The sequence below is a fragment of the Gorilla gorilla genome, chromosome 17, assembly GCF_029281585.2.
Source record: "Gorilla gorilla gorilla isolate KB3781 chromosome 17, NHGRI_mGorGor1-v2.1_pri, whole genome shotgun sequence".
Taxonomy (NCBI): Eukaryota; Metazoa; Chordata; class Mammalia; order Primates; family Hominidae; genus Gorilla; species Gorilla gorilla.
This window is the reverse complement of record NC_073241.2, coordinates 68,900,399-68,919,227: the sequence shown is the minus strand read 5'-3', so window position 1 is coordinate 68,919,227 and position 18,829 is coordinate 68,900,399. Positions and strand designations below refer to the sequence as shown.

At 39.7% G+C, this 18,829-nt stretch overlaps 1 long non-coding RNA gene and 1 other non-coding gene across 4 annotated transcripts in view; both read left to right on the top strand.

Annotated features, from left to right (window-relative positions):
- Positions 1-18,829, top strand: part of LOC101150578 (uncharacterized) — a 515,608-nt gene that overhangs the window by 114,563 nt on the left and 382,216 nt on the right. The gene's annotated exons all lie outside the window — the stretch shown is intronic.
- Positions 6,363-6,464, top strand: LOC115931546 (U6 spliceosomal RNA). Its single transcript, XR_004068013.1, has one exon. It is a non-coding gene; the product is annotated as a U6 spliceosomal RNA (small nuclear RNA).

Genomic DNA, 18,829 nt, shown 5'->3' with positions numbered 1-18,829 from the left:
AAGCGATTCTCCTGCCTCAACTTGCCGAGCAGCTGGGACTAAAAGTGCCTGCTACCACACCTGCTAATTTTTGTATTTTTAGTAGAGATGAGGTTTCATCATGTTGGCCAGGCTGGTCTCAAACTCCTGACCTCAAGTGATCTGCCCGCCTTCGCCTCCCAAAGCGCTGGGATTACAGGCATGAGCAACTGCTCCCAGCTATTTATACCATAAAGTTAAATAATTTACAACATATCTATGTCAATATTTACCATTTTTGTAGGATCTTACCTTACCCCTTGCTAAAGTTCATTCTTCACTTGAGATTTCCTTAAAGACCTATGTGTAGTTTTTTGTTTATTTGGTTGGTTTTTTTTTTTTTTTTAAGATGGAATCTTGCACTGCTGCCCAGGCTGGAGTGCAGTGTCTCTGCTCACTACAACCTCCGCTTCCCGGGTTCAAGCGATTCTCCTGCCTCAGCCTCCTGACTAGCCGGGATTACAGGTGCCCGCCACCATGCCCACCTAATTTTTCTACTTTTAGTAGAGACAGGGTTTCACCATGTCAGCCAGGCTGGTCTCGAACTCCTCACCTCAGGTGATCCACCTGCCTCGGCCTCCCAAAGTGCTGGGATTACAGGTGTGAGCCACTGCTCCCAGCTCATTTCTTATATCTTAAAGTTAAATAATTTACAGCATATCTATGTCAATATTTACCAGTTTTTTAGAATATTACTTTGCCCCTTGCTATAGTTCATTCTTCACTTGAGATTTTCTTGAAGACCTATGTGTAGTTTGTTTTCTTTGTTTGTTTGTTTTTTGAAGGAGTCTCATTCTGTTGCCCAGGCTGAAGTGCAGTGGTGCAATCTTGGCTCACTGCAACCTGTGCCTCCTGGGTCCAAGCAATTCTCCTGCCTCAGCCTCCTGAGTAGCTGGGATTACAGGCGCCCACCACCACGTCCGGCTAATTTTTGTATTTTTAGTAGAGACAGGGTTTTGCCATGTTAGTCAGGCTGGTCTCAAACTCCTCACCTCAGGTGATCCACCTGCCTCGGCTTCCCAGAGTGTTGGGATTACAGGCGTGCCTGGCCTATGCGTAGTTCACTCAGTATTTGTGTAAGACAAAACATAGCTATTTTGTTAATTTTTCAATAATGCTGATTATACAACTGTAGACCGATGAATGTTTTTCATTCACCCATTCAACATTATTACTCATTATTGTGTGGCATCTCCCATAGGCAATGAAAACCCTGTTCTCAGTCCTATTGTAGTCTCTGTGTATAATATCGGCTTTATTTTGCTGGTCGTTTTAAACTTTGATATTCATTATTTTTACTATTTTCGGTCTAGGGGTCAATTCCCTTTTTTAAATCCCATATTTTATTTTTCTTAAACTTTCAGTTTTTAGACTTGAGCTTGAATTTCTTCACTTTGAAAACATTCAGCAACTGTGCTTCGGATATTGCCTTTTCTCATTCGATTTAATCTTGTCTTTGAGAACCGCCATTATAAGTAACCATGTTCCAAGGCCACTTGTTACGATAAACATGTGGCCATGATAGTTATAATATCAAAGGGAGGGAGGATGAGGTATGCGTTGACTCACCTTGCCATCTGGACTGAAGTCTGTTTTTCTCTGTAGCATTGTTTCTCCTGTTGTCTAGTTAGGGCAACAAGGTTTTTACAGAATGTAACCCCCATCTTTTGTTTCACCTGTTTCTAATTGCTGTATCAAGATAGGGTGCTTGAAAGAACAGGATGCTGGCTTTGATTCTGATTCTTCCATTTGCTGCAAAGGGATGGTCTGATCTGCAACAAGAGGCTACAACAGGTGTTCTGATAAGCATAGGACAATACCTGGGTTTGTGTCCATTTCCACATCTGTAGTATAGTCATGCATTATTTCTTAACTAATATAACTCTTATGATATTAAATAGGTTGATATTTTTAATGTGCTTGAAAGAATGTTTCCAGGTTCTATCCTTTCTTCCCCTCACACCTCTATCCTCTCACACTCCATATCTTACAAACATTATTTCCTAAGTCTCTCAAATCCCCATCTGCTATCTACCTACCTCTGCTTTAGTGCAGACTTTCGTTATTGCTCTCTGGACCACTGTAATAATTTCCTAACCTGCCTTCATGCCTCCAGCTTCATCCTCCACAATGTCACCAAAATTCTTTCTGAACTGCAAATCTGTTAACATTACTACTATTCAAAATTTTCTGGTGGATTCTAATCACTGTCATGTACCTTAGTGTTACCTATATTAGCTTCTGGCCTTGTTTCTGCAAACTCCTCTCAAACTATGATTTTCTGCTTACCTCTCTTTTTGATTCTCTTGATCTGTATTCAGTTCCCTAATTGTTTATGTTCTGTCTGTCCTCTGCTTGTGTCCATGTTGTTCCCATTTGGTATACCTTACCCAACCATGGCCACTTGGCTAATCATCACTCATTTCCCAAAGGTCAATGCCAGCAGCTCCTCTTCCTGACAGTGTTTCTAATCTCAATCCCCAGGCTGAGGTTGAGAAGCCTCGTTCATGTTGGATAAGTGCAGATACTGTGGCACTTACTCCTCTGTATTGTGATTTTGTCACAAAGGTCATTTTGTTGCTTCTTTCATTGATTCTGAAGTGAACTCATTGAGGGTAGGAACCAAATGCTTCTAATCTCTATGTCCAAACAGTGACCACTTGGCACACAGTGAGACAGCTTAACAAATATTTGCTAAATTCGTGAGTAAGTGATTCACTTAATGAATTTCGATAAATAATTCACAGTGAGGCTTGTGGAATAAAGATGGCTACTATTAAAGAATTAGGATCCTTTAAGACTTATTTTTAATATTACCATATACTTTAAAAGGTAAGAAGTGAGCACCACCCTGGTGATCAGCAATTTGCTAGCAGGCATATTGAGTCACATAAAGGATATAAGATAATTTTGGGTCCTCATGATGCTAAGAGACATTAAAAGAAACAGTTAAATTTTTCTATAGTAAAATACAGGTTGTTATTTTGAGCCTTAACATCCCCAACAATTTTGTGAAATTCTGATTATGTTAGAGTCCTAGCCTTTTTCATCGATCTACTCCCTTGAAGTAAATGCTTAATAAAGATATGGCCACCCCTACCTCTGCCTGCCCACCCACCTTTGTCGCCTTCACCTCTGTACTCTCTAACACAGTATGGTCACCCTTAGCCCTTTGGTTCATGCATTCCATTCCTATTAATTTCAGAAAATGGCAACTGCCAAAGCAATAAGAGTGAATTTAATTTAAAAAGTGCAATCATGTTCTGGCTTGTGCTGAACTGGACTTGCAAGTATTTGTGTCTGTGATTTAGCATTATTTCTGGGGAGAGAGTCTCCCTGTTTAATACTAATAGTCTTCCCAGGAAGTTTCATTAGAGTGAACTACAATTTTTATTGCTCAGGATTTAACAAACTCCAATCTAAAGTCTCAGTGCCACTTTCGTCCAGGCTCCCAGTCTCAGATGAAATTCTAAATTCTAACAATGTCAGCCCAGGACTCAGTGCATCACCCAGGTTTCTTTGCTGAATCTCATACACCAGAGACCTCACGCCTCTTCTGTTCTCATGTGCACCTTTCTCCTGAAATTTCTCTGCTCAACACTCCTGACAACAACCTGTCTGCAGATGCACCAACAGCTGCTGCTGCTGAAAAATGGGCTTGTCTCTCTCACGGGGGCTATGATTTCTGGCATATGCGTGCCTCCTACTGTCTGTTTGGTTTTAAAGCAATTTTCGGCACACCTGCTTGCTTGAACTTTACTGACAAGCCCTCTCAAGAGTTCACTGAAGAAAAAAATAATCCGTTTCCTAGGTACTTCTCTGTAATTCTAAATTTCACTTTAAACCTCCCAGTAAAGTGTTTACCCCTGTGAATGGAGAGACAATCTGTGTTGAGACAGTCCCGCTGCCTCAGGCAGGATCTCATCAGCTCTCATATCACAGCAGATAGAGAAAGGGATGATCCATTAGGGCAATAAGGCCAACTTGTTCCTACCACCGAAATTGTTCCTTAGAGTGCATTTGCTACTGCCATGTCCAGTCTGGTTTTTACTGTCACCTACGAAATTACATCTCACTTAAAAAATTCTCCAATTGGATGGTTCTGCTCTTTTGGTTTTGACTCTACCAGCTTTTTTTTTTTTTTTTTTTTTTTTGAGTCAATCTCTTAGAAATACCACTCAGTTCATTTTTACTCTAGTTTCTAGCTTACAGGAGTTCTCCTTAATGTTGCCCTTTTGATTATTGTCTTTAAGATTCACCATTTAGTCTATCCATGGGTTATGCAAAAAGTGGATATTTAATCTGATTGTAAACAACCAACCAGCAATTGAAAAACAAACAAACTTTTTTTTTTCTCTTCTTTTGGTTTAGGGGCCTTGATCTTAAGGTAATTGTCTCAATGTTCCAGGTAGTCCCTGTGTGACCATAGCATTGCTCAGTGTCAGAAACCACTTCTGATTATTGCTCCTGTGGAACTGGCAGGTGCTCTCAATTGTAGCCAAGGTTTTTAGGTAAACCCATCTCAAGCATTGCAAAGCAAGTGAATTTGGGAGTAAATGTACATTTCTAAAGCAGGTTCGTGTCAGCTAAACTTCATGCAAAATAATAAGAAACAGTGATCCTCATGCAATTGTAGGAAATTTCATTAATATCATGAAGGTAATGTGAGTATGGCTCATGAAAGATATCTTGAAACCCAAACCAATAAGCATTATAAAAGGAGGTGATGGGTGGACATGGGTGGGCTTTAGGACTTAGAATGCTGTCACAATGTCCAAAAAAAAAGCAACATAAAAATACTGGAGAAGAAGCAAGACAGAGTCCACACAGGACAAAAGCCAGTGCTATGAATTCCTTGCATTTAGAATTTGGCCAATGACGTGATCATTATTTAAATAAATATAACTACTTTTTATTTGACACATGAATTTTCTTTTCTGCTCTACAACATTATGAAATAGCTGTTCCTTTGATGGGCAAAACAGAAAGTTGAAATAATATTGCCCAAACAACTACTAAGTGTCATATTTACTTAAACACTGGACGTTGGTATACAATGATGCAATGGATATTATTATCCCTGATGACCTCTGATTAAGCTTATAATCAACAATGGTCAAGCTACCCAGTGAATGAGTTGGGATATGAACTCAGGCAATTCTGATTTTAAAGCCAATGCTCTTTACATTCTGTCTCAAGGCCCCTGTGGCTTCCATTTCTAGCTAAAGCATAATGTAACCTCAGCCACTAAAATCACATTGCCATTGGTGCCTCCCTCATTCTCTCTTCATCTTCTTTTATTCTGTTTCTATGCCTGTACAAAAAGGCAGCTGTCCTGGGAGTGGACTCCGCAAGGACACCAGATGCATTCACACTCCAGTTCTGCGTCATGCATGCTCTATGAACCTGGGCAAGCAGAGTAACCTCTCTGAAACTCAGGTTTGTCGTCTGTAATGTGGGAACAAAAATCTTGAACTAGGCCTGCTGAGAGATTAAGCACCCAGTAGACAATAGGTGCAAAGTAATTGTTAATTCCCTTCTCTCTCCCTGTCAATTTGCTGGCTCCAGATTGGATACAATCTTCCTGCTTTGACCTTGAGTCTCCCTCCTTACAAAATGCAATTCCATTTACTGAGCATCTGAACATAATTGGCACCTAATGAATACATGTTGAGTGACTGAAAGACCTCTTCAAGGCTCAAATGTCCTCAGGAATCTGAAGCACAGCCTGAGCCTTGTGAAGATCTTTGTAACCGCCTTATATCCCCACACTGGTTTATGCACATTCATTATCGTTTACCATATTGGCTTCTAGTTTTTCTTAATACATCATAAGTTTCTCAAGAGCAAGGACTATGTCTTACTTTTCTTTGTAAACTTAGCTATTACAAGATATCCTGAATATTTATTTGACAAATTACTATTTGAAAGATTTAAATTGAATCATTATTCTAATATCAGTAGTTAACACTGATTAATCTTGCCTGTAATATTAATTCCTAGAAGTATTTGAAAATATGATGAAGGCATTAAAAAGGTTAGTGCTCACTTCAGCAGCACATATACTGAAAATAATACAGAAGGCTGGGCACAGTGGCTCAGGCCTGTAATCCCAGCACTTTGGGAGGCTGAGGCGGGTGGATCACGAGGTCAGGAGTTCAAGACCAACCTGACCAACATCGTGAAACCCCATCTCTACTAAAAATACAAAAATTAGCCGGTGTGGTGGTGTGTACCTGTAATCCCAGCTACTCAGGAGGCTGAGGCAGGAGAATTGCTTGTACCCGGGAGGCGGAGGTTGTAGTGAGCCAAGACTGCACCACTGCACTCCAGCCTGGGCAACAGTGTAAGACACCATCTCAAAAAAAAAAAAAAAAAAAAAAAAAAGATTAGTATGGCCCCTGTCCAAGGATGACACACAAATTTGTAAAGTATTCCATAGTTTTAGCCAAGATATGGAATCAAACTAAGTGTTCATCAGCAGATGAATAGATAAAGAAAATGAGGTATATGTACACAGTGGAATACTAGTCATACAAAAGAATGAAATTCAGTCATTTGCAGCAATATGGATGAGCATGGAAGATATTATGTTAAGTAAAATAATTCAGGCACAGAAAGGTAAATATCACATGTTTTCCCTCACAAACAGAAGCTTAAAAAGTTGGTTTCATAGAAGTAGAGTATAGAATAATGGTTATTTATTTATTTATTTTTTTTTTGAGACAGAGTCTCACTCTGTCACCCAGGCTGGAGTGCAGTGGTGCAATCTCAGCTCACTGCAACTTCCGCCTCCTGGGTTCAAGCAGTTCTCCTGCCTCAGCCTCCCGGGTAGCTGGGAATACAGGCAAGCGCCACCACATCTGGCTAATTTTCGTATTTTTAGTAGAGATGGGGTTTCATCATGCTGGCCAGGCTGGTCTCGAACTCCTTACCTTGTGATCCACCTGCCTCGGCCTCCCAAAGTGCTGGGATTACAGGCACATGCTGCCATGCCTGGCTAATTTCTTTTGTATATATATTTTTAATAGTTAGAAGAGAGGATTTTGAGTGTTCCCAACACCAAGAAAAGATAAATGTTTTAGGTGGGGGATAGGCTAATTAATTTGATCATTACACATTGTATATATCAAAATATCTCTCTGTACACCATAAACATATATAACTATTAAGTGTCCATTTAAAAATGGTACAACCACTTTGGACAATAATTTGGCAATTTCTTATAAAATTAAACCTATAGTTATCATATGGCCTAGAGATTCCTGTCTTATGTATTTACACAAGAGAAATGAAAACATACCCACAAACACATTTATATATAAGAATGTTTATTGCAGTTTTGTTCATAACCAAACATAAAAAAATTACAAATATTCATGAACCAGTGAATAGTTCCAAGTTATGGTATGACGATGCAATATGTACTCTCTAATGAAAAAAAGGAACAAGCTACTGATACATAGCCTAACATGGATTCAGAAATGTTATGTTGTGTGAAAGAAGCCAGACATAAAAGAGAACACAGAACATACTTTATGGTTCTCTTTATATAACATTACAGAAATCAAAACAGCAGTTGCCTCAGAGATGGTATGGAGTGGGATATAGTGGTAAAGGGTGGGAAGGGAATGCTCTAGGGTGATGAATACATTATGTATCTTCATTGGGGACTTATTATGTGGGTGTATACATTTCTCAAAATTCATTGAACTATATACTTAATTGAACTGTACACTGTATTTTATTGGATGTAAATTATACCTCAATTTAAAAGATAATATACAATTCAAAAAACAGAAGGATCTATGGAATAGATCTACAATGTAGAGCTAACCAAACTAATATACCCATATTCTGATGATCACCTAGCCAGAATATGGGTATATTAGTTTGGTTAGCTCTACGTCATAGATCTATTCCATATTTGTGCAAAAGTTATATTTTGAAGGGTCTCATGTTTAATGATTTAGACTAGAAATGTGTTGGGGTGCATAATCTGTAGATATCTCTATGGTAGGTTGGTTTAGAAAATGAAGCATTTTAAAAGGTAAATGACTTCTCTCATTAACCACGTAGTAAATATTGTCCATAAGATATATACACATTATACATACATAATATACATATGTGTATATATGCCCATATAATACATTAAAAATATATATATTTTTGACCAAAGACAAGCAAAACAAAATAAAAGAAAACATACCCGCCTACCTGGTGAGGGCTCTCACATTCTCACATTTTGGATCTGGCTGGTGGTCCTGGTATTGCTGATTTTTTAGATGGTCCCTGAAAGCAGATGCCTCTGTCTGTATTTCCTTAGGAAACTCCAGAATAGGATAAGCTCAGAAAACGACCACTGTACCCTGGAAGCATAAATTAGCTTCGGAATAGGGATAGGGCTCAGTTATTTCCTTTAAAAGGGGGCCTGCCAACCTCGTCTAACTGTTTTAAGAATTCTTTGAATGGTAAGAGCATTGCATAAACAGGAGCATTCATTGCAATATCGGCTTTGACCTCAACTCAACCCTCTTCCCCTTTCAAAACCACTGAAGAACATTTTACTCCATTTATAAAATATGAAAGGGAACTTTTAAGGTTGTTACTTTCTAATTTCCCCAACTCATTCTCTTCATCCTGTCCCTGGTGGCTCAGGACAACTTCCTACCTCACATTGCCTCTCATTCACCTCTAACCATCCCCTTAGATGTTAGCTGATAATTACATAATACGTTTACTGTTTCTCTCAGGCTTGTTTTCAGTTTTAAATTAATTATGAAAGTCCCTCAAGTAGCATTTCACCTCCTAAATGTGGCCATCCTGGGATCCCCTTAAGAAAGTGGCTGATGGCTTTGCCCATTCAGAAACTTGGCCATGCCGAAGGGACACCCCATCTCTGACAGGACAGCAGTTCTCTTTGGGCTGAGCCGAGGGTGGGACATGACAGAAGTCAAGGCTGATTTCTGTTTCCCTTGAAAACACTGGTCAGAATGGAGAGGCTGCCCCATTTAGTGAGCTTGGGAGGATGACTCATCCCTGGGAAAACTCATTACTTTCCCAGAACCTTGATCTGTTCCCAAGTTCTCCTTTTTTATGGCAAATATAAAGTGGTTAGAACTCCCACACATTTTTCCTTCAGTGTCTCTGAAAATCGTTCAGCCCTGTTCAGGGTTTCGCCAGTGATGAAAAGCTTATCCTACATATTTTCAGATAGCAAATGTCATAGAACACACATAATGTGACTACCTATTGCACTGACATTCGTATTTAGTACTCAAAGGCGAGCCATTTCTGAGGGAGGGAGCCCGGTTTGCTCTGTAATGCCCTGAGACTGTCCTGTATCTCCTGCTGCGGCTCCTGACAGATCTTATAAAAGATCGTACATTACTATCTGTTGAAATATATGAATTTAATGAATTCCATTAACGCACACCTGCACAGAAGAGATTTCAGGAACCCAAAGATATGATCAGTCAAACAGCTTTAATAGTTATTAATTACAGAAGCAGACTATTTATCCCCTGCCTACATAGAAATCTGCAAGTAGTGTAATACTCACACTTCAAGGCTTTTTGGATGGAAGAGAAAAAGGGCTTTGGTTGAAAGGATCAAATACTTATTTTAGCTAATGCATTTACATGCTGGGAGTTTTATATTTATATATGAGAGAGCGGTCACTACTTTTATATGTAGATTTTAAGAAATTTAATGTCATGAGAGTTTATTTTTTTTTTAAGAATTATAAAAAAGGCTTTGGCCAGTATTTAAAATAGGCCACTTATTTTTGCTTCTACATGCATGAACATCCAAATGTTTAGATGAAAACCTAAACTAACCATTTAGGAAAGTCCAAATCAAAGTCTCCTACGTAGTCTTCATAATATGTCCATTGAAATGGTTGGGCAGGTGGCATACATGAGGTTTCCAGGAAGAGTAGCCTTGATCCAGTTATCTGCGTTCTAGGGACAAATATCTCGCCATCTTTACCTAGTCATATGAGTAATGACAGAAGTTAATATTTATCATGTTATATTCCTCATGGAAAACTCTATAAAAGAAACTATTATTATTCCCCTTTTATAGATAAAGAAATTAGGGCATAGGAAGGCGAAGGATGCTACCCTTGATCCCACACCTAAGGTTTGGGTACGAAGTGCCTATTGCTTGACTCCATACCCTTAACCACTGTGTAATGCTGCCTTCCAACCATTCTAAAAGAATGCCACACAAGACCCTATTTCTGTTCCTCTAATAGTGACTATCTACCTGGATGCAAACTTTGTGACACCAGGTAGATAGAGGCACATGCCCTAGAGGAGGATAGAACACTCGTCAATGCAGAATCACAGTCCCGAAGCCTGCAGGATCTGATGACAGAAGCAAAGTCAGAGGGCCAAGAGCCACATCCAAAGACTGACTTCACTAAGACTTTTCTCCAATTACAGAACCAGGAAAAATGTCTGCATCCTAGGAAAAGGATGTCTGTCCTCAAGGCTCAGCAGAAGGAAGAGTCGGAGTTGGATCATTGTCATGTACAGCCCTGGCCACCCTCCTGCATGCTGGATTCCATATCTGGATATTTAACTGGATATCCTGTGTCAGATATCCCTTCTCTGATGATATTTCTGTTGCTCAGTAAATTGATCATCCTATCCTCTGACCCATTCTACACTGTAGTACTTGTATTTCCACATTATATTTAGCTAAGACAGCTTTTCTCCCTGTTGTCTGCCTGTAAATTCACTCGTATTTTAAGAACCACATCAAACATCACCTCCTTCATAAAGTCTTTTCTTTCTCCTCAGGCGGAATTAAACATTCCCTTTTGTGTCTCCCTGTGTATGCTGTATATACTTCTGTCATAACAACTATAATGTTTTATTGCCCTGATTTGTTTACATGACTGGCTTTCCTTACTATATTGAAAGGTGCTTGAGAGCAAGGGCAACTTGATTAGCCTCCATATTCTCATATGAAAGTAGCATGTAGTAGGTGCCCAGAAATTAGTTGTGAATGAATGAATAAATAAATGTATAGTCATAGAAATGCAGGAAATACACTTTCAGGTGATGTGGGAGAGAAAAATGTGATGAAGGCATTTTTCCTTCTTTTGAGAGCTGAAAGAATATACCTGGTTTATTAACAAATCATTCCTGTTTCAAGAACAGCCGGGTAACTGTCTCAATAAGTGAAGGACATATATTAGAAAGGCATTACATTTGCTATTGACATTTCATTTCCTGTCCTTTTTTATGTGCCCATACAGCTGCAGTAACCTTGCACTTACTATACTGGTGATTGGGAAAGCCATTTCTATGCATAAAGTTTCTGTGTGTACAAATATGGCTTAGAGTAGGTGGATATAGCTGATGTAGTTCTTGGTCATAATTTTGAGTTCCCCAAACTCACCTTTCTTGGCAAATGTCCTTAGAAATCATTGAATGTGTTGTATGTTATACCAAGTAGTATTACATCTGTGGGGATAGCATGTTCCTTTTCATAAATATAGGGGTGGGTTGTTTTTTTTTTGAGATGGAGTTTTGCTCTTGTCACCCAGGCTGGAGTGCAGTGGCGTGATCTCACCTCACTACAACCTCTGCCTCCCGGGTTTAAGCAATTCTCCTGCCTGAGCCTCCCAAGTAGCTGGGATTACAGGCATGTGCCAACACACTCAGCTAATTTTTGAATTTTTTTTTTTAGAAGAAACAGGGTTTCACCATGTTGGCCAGGCTGGTCTCAAACTCCTGACCTCAGGTGATCCACCTGCCTTGGCCTCCCGAAGTCCTGGGGTTACAGGCATGAGCCACTGTGCCTGGCTGGGGTGGGTTTTCATATTCTTTTATTTGACCAGAAAATTAATCCAGTAGAGGAAGCCAGAACTGTAATACTATCCATCCCATGGCTGTGAAAGCAAAAAATATGGCTAGTAATGAAGCCAGAACGAGCACCAGCACCTAGCAGTTCTGACTCTACATTCTATCATTTTCAATATTCAAAATGATTTTTCTAATGGAAACTATATGGGAAGGGAGCACCACTAGCCAAATTCAGAGCACAGTTTAGATAGTAAACATATTTGGGCTTAACATGATGAAAGATGTTCTCATTTCATAGGTTCTTATATCTGAATTGTATGAGAGTGAAAGCATTTCTGCATGTCTGACTACTTGAAAATTCCTTATCTTCATGATGGACATCATTGTTGTTACCAACATTGCTAGCAGTTTTATAGTATTGCACAATTCCTGTAACATTTTCACTTATATCATCCCGTCTAATTCTCACAAAAGCCATATGAGATGAATATTCTAGTTATTCTACCCATATTACCCATGAGGGAATTGAGGCTGAGTAATTCAGGTGGAAAGCAGCATGGTTTGCTCTTCATCTTAGGTATTCTTGCTTAAATTACATGCTCCTTGAGTACCTGTTGTATCCTGAGACTTTACTAGGGGAGCCTTATGCCTCTTTTCTGGCATTCTCCCCCGGGAGGTTGCCTAAGTCATATAGTCTTAGCAGTATTTCTTTTTTTGAGCATCTGTTTAGGCAAATATATATGTCAGTTACTGTAAGGAATATTAAGATAAAGAGGGCACAATTCTGTCGTACAGACACTCATTTGTTGGAATGATTTAAAAAACCAAAATAAATATTTTCAAAGCTAAAATTAAAGAGTACTGTGGCAGGAAAAAGGTAAATATCTTAAGATATGAACTGCAAGAACTGTGGAAGTTAAAAGGAAGTGATAGTGCATTATTCTCTTGGGATCATGGATCTTTGCAAATGAATGAGACTGTACAAAGGTTTGTGCTTTATATTATGCTCCTCATGGGTTTAAGATCTTCCCATGGCTTCTCATTGCCTATAGAATAAAATCCAAAAATCTTCCACATCCTGGCCTCTCCACCTTCCAAGCCTGATTTCTAACCATGACAGGACTCTCGCTATACAGCATTTCTGACATTTCCCTAGTTAGAACACACCAAAAAACATGTTCTTTTCCATGTCTCTTCCATTGCATATTCTTTGCCTGTAATGGCCTGACTTTGGTTTTGCCTTTCTTAGAAATCCCAGGCTAAGAGTTATCTTCTCAAAGATACCCTCCAACAAGCCTTTGGAGAATGTCTGGCTCTCTGTGAACTAATATGCCTTGTCTCTACTTCCAGTATAGAATTGTTGGTCATCCATCCATCTCCCTTACTAGAATGTCAGCTATTTCAGATATGTGAGGGAAAAGGACTTTAACATATTTGACCTTTATAAATACATCACATTATAACTTATTTGACCCAATATCTGTCAAATGTTTGTTGAACTAATAATGAACAAATCTTAGAGATCATAGAGGGCAACTCTATTGTTAAATCAAACACATTAGCTTCAAATACGTACATTTATGTACATTAACCCTAATGTTGAGGTGGCTACTACTTCAAAAACTAACAGTAAACTCAAATTACTTTGCAATTTCTTGATTACTTATATATATATATATATATATATATGACACTGTAGAAATAATGAAAAACAGTAATAGTACTCTCCCTATGTTCTTTCTTATCTAGAATAAACAACCATTGTTCATTCAACTGTTTCAGGCATGATATAGCTACCTACATTTTGCTTCACTATTCTCTAGTCTCAGAGAATTTTGCCAGGGCTCCATTTCAAATGGATTTCCTGGAGTCTGCTTGTAACTCTCCTGAACACTTAGCAGAAACAAGGAGAAAAAAGTCAGAATTGGCCTGGAGCTCAGAGCCATCTTAACATTGAGAAAGGGCTCAGAGGAGTCTTCTAAAAGTGAGAAGGGTAGATTATTATATTGCATTATTAATATGCAATGGATATGCATTTATTCATGTATGGTTGGCTCTACCTTTTCAACATTAAATTACTTTCTACCTTATGAAAACTTAGTTCCAAATGCTTTTCTGAAGTGTAAATTGTCTAGGGAGAAAAGATGGTTCTGTTAGGTTGGTATTCGAGGCCAGCCCTAGGTAAAATAGTGAAGCAGATGAAGTTTTTCTTGGAATCCTTCCATCCTAAATGAAAAATAAAAGAATAAACATAAAGCAAGCCCACTCTGCTAAAGTGTCAGTGTTCTCATGTTATTTCCATTGCCTATCATTGTTACTGAATGCATATCCCTTACCTAAACTATTGCCACTGCCTGCATGCCCCCATACATACGCTACATACATTATTGCATGTACACTTTTTTGGGGTAAGGTTAGGATAGGAATATACCATAATAGCAAACTATTTTAGATCTCAGAGGGTTAACCCATAAAACATTGTTTCTTCCTCATGCAAATCTGCTGTAAGTCCAACAACTCCACAAGGAAGTCCTATGACCAGAGCAAGTCACACGATCTAATTTCAAGGAGACTCGGAAATGTGGGAGAGTTCCCCAATATTTAGTGAGCGGTAAACTATCTATGCTTCATTCTTGATCTCCAGCATTTTTTTTTTTTTTTTGAGACGGAGTCCCGAGGGTGGAGTGCAGTGGCGCGATTTTGGCTCACTGCAAGCTCCGCCTCCTGGGGTCACGCCATTCTCCTGCCTCAGCCTCCCGAGTAGCTAGGACTACAGGCGCCTGCCACCACGCCCAGCTAATTTTTTTTGTATTTTTAGTAGAGACGGGGTTTCACCGTGTTAGCCAGGATGGTCTCGATCTCCTGACCTCGTGATCCGCTGGCCTCAGCCTCCCAAAGTGCTGGGATTACAGGCGTGAGCCACCGTGCCACCTATCTCCAGCATTTTCTTAAACAGCAATAGGCAGGAAGCAAAACTAAAACTAATCCAATAAATCAAATTAAAACTTCTCAAGTCATAGCTCTACTTTCTGATGGAGACCAGGGCAGACAACCAAACCAATTTATTGCTTCTGTTGCCTTCACTTGTTCATATGTTTCTCAACATCTTAAACAGATTATGATATTTTTCACTGTTATGGATGAAATTGTGTTGCTCCAAACTTCATATGTTGGAGTCCTAAACCCCAATAACTCAGAATGCAACTATATTTGGAGATAAGGCCTTTAAAGAGGTGATTATGTTAAAATGAGGACAATAGGGTGGGCCCTAATCTAGTTTGACTTTTAAAAGAGGAAATTCAAACACACAGAAACCACATATTCTCCTGCACAGAGGAAAGATCACCTGAGAACACAGTGAGTATGTGACCAATTGCAAGAAAAGGAGAGGCCTCAGAAGAAATCAACCCTACAGACACTTTAATCTTGGACTTCTGTCTTTCAGAACTATGAAACAGTAAGTGTCCGCTGTTTGAACCACTCAGTCTGTGGTATTTTGTTATGACAGCCCCAGCAAATGAATATACTCATTTTCAGCATGCCCACTGTGTTGGATGGGATGGGCTAAGTTACACTGTAGAAACAGCTACGTCCAAACTCGGTAGTTGAAACATAGGTTAATTTATTGATCCTTGTCCTTTCATAGACCAGCTTGAGGCCCCACTCTATGTGATACTTACTCAAATCCAGACTCACAGAGCTTCCACCATCTGAAATACTAAGAGCCAGTCTGATGGAGGAAAAACAAGGCACCAAAGTAGTCTGTGGCATCTGCTTTCTCATCTATCACACTGGCTCAGGCAAGTCACCAGGCCAAGTTCAAATCCAAAGGGAGCAAGGAGTGTAGTCCTTCCCCCTTGTAGGAAGAAGGAGAACAGGAACATTTGTCAACAGCCCTGTGACTACACTACTACACCCCATGAAAGGGGAGAGTAGTAATGAAACATCTGCAAATTTGGAGGGTGATAAAAGCAGGTAGTTTAGTGGTCCATTGACATTGATTATTTATTTGTTGACAGCATGGTATCATATAAAGCATTCTGGGTCAGGTATATTCCACATCTGTGAACTTAACCTAAATCATTTATTTTTTTTCTAGACAAGACACTTAAAGTCTCTGAGTCTTGTTTTTTGTTTTTTGTTTTCCTTATTAAAAGATGGAACAAACAAAGATGAACACCAAAGATCTTTTCAGCTTTAAAATTCTGAAATTTTATAATTTTGTTTGTGCTTTCTCTATCAAGTTACCAACATAATATTTTCCTTTCTTCCTTCCTTCCTTCCTCCCTCCCTTCTTGCTTCCTTCTGTCCTTCCTTCCTTCCTTCCTTTCTTCTTTCCTTCCTTCCTTTCTTCTCTGTTTATACTAAAAGTACATACATCCTGAAGACCTACTACGCACTGGCCCCTGAATGAGATACATTGAAAAAATAAAAAGATGCTCAAGCTTCATGGTGGTTACTGCTAAAAGAGAGAGAGAGAGAGAGAAAGAGAGAGAAAATGGACACACACATGAATAATTACACTCAGTCATTCAATCAAGAGAAACCAAAGTCCTTAAAAATAATCAGAAAACCATTTGTTCAGGCTTCAGTAGGTAATGAATCTATGCTTAGCAAATCAGGAAATGATTCATAGTGAAAATATCAATAGCTGAAAACAATATGAAGATTCTCTAGGAGGAGAGACTCAAAAAAGCAAAGCAAGGAAGAGTCTAAGCTAGAGGGCTGCAGAAGGCAGAGTGACTGGCTGAAGACCAAGCTTGGTTTGGAGGAATATCAGGGAGTTAAATGGAGAGGCAGAATGGTATGGGGTCAGATAGTGAGGATCCTGTGGATGTTATCCAGAAATGGACTGGGGACCCTCACAAGTTTTCTGAAGGAAAATAACCTAATGAAAACAGTGGAATTGATTTTGTGAATAGTTAAGTACAGCAAGTAATAACAATTTTAAGAATGGTATGAAGAAGAAGGAACTGGTCATTTAGAGCAGAAATATGTTTTAATGCACATGCATTGTTTAATAAGCTGCCTTGTGTGTGTGTGTGTGTGCGTGCGTGCAGGAAACCTCTATGGTTGCTGCAATGGTTAATTTTACATGTCCACTTGGCTGAGCTATTGTGCCCGCTGTTCACTCAAACACTAGTGTAGTCTAGTTGTTACTTTAAAGATATTTTGTTGGTGTGATTACATTTATAATCAGTTGGCTTCAAGTAAAGATTATCCCAGATAATGTTGATGGACTTCCATTAGCTGAATGCCTTAAGAGCAAAAACCTGAGATTTCCCAGAGAAGAAGTAATTCTGCCTCAAGACTGTAAAATAGAGATACTGTCTGGGTTTCCAGCCTGCCAGCCTACCGGCCTTCCCTACGGTTTCGGACTTGCCATCCCCCACAATCACATGAGCTAATTTCTTAAAATGTAATCATCTCTCTCTGTCTCTTTGTCTATCTATCTGTCTGTCTGTCTGTCTGTCTGTCTGTCTGTCTGTCTATCTATCCTCTATCTTTATCTATCTATCTATCTATCTATCTATCTATCTATCTATCTATCTATCTATCTTATCTATCTATCTATCTATCTATCTATCTATCTATCTATCTATCTATCTATCTATCTATCTATCTAGTTGCCTGTTGGTTCTGTTTCTCTAGAAAACTCTGATTGAAACAGGTGGGAAGGGAGAAACAAAGAGAGGATCTTCCATCTACTGCCCTGAGAGCAAACCTAATTATGTCTTTACATCCCTTGCTAAGACTGACAGATATGATATAAATTGTTTCTGGTAAGTGACAAGGATCGATTTCTGAAACGTCATTTCTCACAGGAATTCCTCCTCTTCTGCACAGCACTCTTTGCTGCAACAAATGTTTACTTTGCTTTTCTTTTACTGTCTTAAACTGCCACTCGTATTTTTCATTATTTAAATTTTTACATGTTTATATTCTCTCTCTCTAACCATATTGCTGCGTCACGTACAAAATCTCACCCTGCCCCCAGCCCAGTTCTTTCAGACATGTTTGCTGATTTGATTTGAGAACACTTGATCCAGAATCTGAGCTCTTGGAATGCAGCCTGGAGACTCTCCCCCAAGCCAGGCCCAGGGTGGCACTGGCAGGATTGGAGAGGGTGTGAAATGGCTTGGATTTGTATCCTCACTCAAATCTCATGCTGAATTGTAATCACTAATGTTGGAGCAGAAGCCTGTTAGGGGGTGATTGGATCATGGGGGCAGATTGCCCTCTTGCTGTTCTCTTGATAGTGAGTTTTCATGAGACCTGGTTGTTTAAAAGTTTGTAGCCCTGGGCCCGGCGCGGTGGCTCACGCCTGTAATCCCAGCCCTTTGGGACACCGGGGCGGGTAGATCACGAGGTCTGGAGTTCGAGACCAGCCTAGCCAACATGGTGAAACCCCGTCTCTGCTAAAAATACAAAAATTAGCTGGGCATGGTGGCGGGCACCTATAATCCCAGCTACTCGGGAGGCTGAGGCAGAAGAATCGCTTGAACCCAGGAGGCAGAGATTGCAGTGAGCCGAGATCACGCCACTGCACTGCATTCCAGCGTGGGCGACAGAGTGAGACTCCTTCTCAAAAAAAAAAAAAGGGGGGGGTGTAGCCCCTCCCCTTTGCTCGCTTCCCTACTGCTCCAGTTATATAAAATGTGCTTGCTTGCCCTTCTGCCATGATTGAAAGTTTCCTGAGGCCTCCTCAGCCATTCTTCCTGTACAGCCTGTGGAACTGTGAGCCAATTAAACCTCTTTTCTTTATAAATTATTTAATTTCGGTATCTCTTTATAGCAGTGTGAGAATGGACTAATACAGAGAGGGTGTTTGCTCCCTGCTGTTCATCCACAGTAGTTGCTCGAGGAGGCAGGAAGGGCCTCCTCAAAGGAAAGGAACACCCGTCTGTCTTGGTAGATCACAGAACCACTTCTACCGTTTCCCATGGGTGCCCTCATCTCACTCTGCATGGAATAAGTGATATGACTGA